Source organism: Zea mays, chromosome 7 (assembly GCF_902167145.1).
Source record: "Zea mays cultivar B73 chromosome 7, Zm-B73-REFERENCE-NAM-5.0, whole genome shotgun sequence".
Taxonomy (NCBI): domain Eukaryota; kingdom Viridiplantae; phylum Streptophyta; class Magnoliopsida; order Poales; family Poaceae; genus Zea; species Zea mays.
In genome coordinates, this window is record NC_050102.1 from 172267827 (window position 1) to 172269615 (window position 1789).

Here is a 1789-nt window from a genome sequence, read left to right on the forward strand (position 1 = left end):
CGGTCGCAGTCGTGAGCCGACCGACGCTCGTCAACGCGGGTACGGCGCGAGTTGGTCACGCTCCTGGCCTTTCTCCATGCGTGTCGTCGAGGAGGACATGGTGGCACCTGCCACGCTTAGGTTATCTTGGCGATGATGAGTCCAGGTCTGAGATATTGGACAACCATAGCCCTGATAGCAGTCGACATATGCTACGGAGTTGGTGGTGGTGTTGTGTCACTTCGGCGGGTCCATGGCTGGAAAGACACTCACATTATATCGCCCTTCTCGGATTGACGTTTGGTGCAGGTGTCTCTCGGTTTGGAGCTGCTTCGGCCGGACTTTTTTCTCTGCTTGCGTGCACTCTCCCTATATATCTAGCAATATACTATCTATGTCGCCTCCATATGCCCAGGTCTTCGTCGTGTCCTTCTCCGGCAACGAACATGTATGTCCGCATCTTCCCTTCTCCTGCTCTTCAAAACCTTAGAAGTGGGGGAGACGATGGATGGGGGTCTCTGATTTGCTGCCTATGGTACTCGTGCGTTCATAAAAAATATTATGCGAAGAGCGAAGACAATCAATAAAAATCTTGAAATCTTTTTGGTGGATAATTTACGTGGGTATTGTTGTGAGCCGTCGCAACGCAAGGGTAACCGACTAGTCTATATCTATACTATACTTAAAGCACCAGTTTCAACGGTCGTCCCACGTCATTTTTTACAAATAACCCCTCACAGCTATTTCAAATTAATCCGCTGCACGCCCAAACGGCGCCCGGCACGGGCCAAGCGCCCACGGGCCATAACTCTGGCCCAGACATGTCATGCCGGCTGTGCCGGGCCAGCCCGTTAGCTCGTCAGCTCATTTGATTAAATCAACGTAAAATGTTAAAAAATAGTGTAGAAGGTGGGGTTCAAACCCACACCGTGATGGGAAAAGGGCGGGAGACACTGGGTGAAGTTATCTAACCAGTAGAACATCATGATCAGATATTTTAATATTGAATATAAATTGTATACATGTATATACGTTTTTTTGTAAAATAAAAAATATAATCGTGTCGTGTCGGGTCAGCACTACGGACCGAGGCTACAACCCAAGCACGACACGACATTCTTGGCTCTTGCAAGCATTAGGTCGTTTCTGAGATCACATTGGCGCAATGGACTCTATGGTGTTTGAGGTTGCTGAATTGGATAGAGTAACAATGATTTGTCACACTAACAATAAAATGAAAGGTTATTTGTTGGTTTTAAACGTTAGTAATTGCTACAAAGTAGCATAATTTATATGGAGCGCATCCAATTTTTATTGATGCTTGACTTTAGCAATCACTCCATAATTTGATCTATCTTTTTTATAAGTTTGAGTTCATGTGACTTATTTTAGAAACTTTAGCTCACAAACTTTCTCTTATTTGGTCTCTATATGATGAAATTATGTCATTTTACATCTCTGTTCGTTCAGTCAGTCGTTGTGAACTCTCTTCATTGTCCGTGTTATACCAAGACATATTGGCCGTGTTGTACCAAGACATTGCATGGAGTAAACAATAACATCAGTTAGTCAAATCTAAAAAAATATTATATGGAGAACAGAGACAATCAATAAAAAATCTTGAAATTTTATTGGTGAATAGTTTACGTGGATATTGTTGTAAGTCGTCGCAACGCACGTACAACCGACCGGTCTCTATTTAAACTATACTCTACAAACAATAAAATCGGCATCCCATGGGCCATACTGGATCTCCATTTCGGCCCACCAATCACGCCCTAAATGGGCTCAGCCGCCTCTTCTTGTCTCC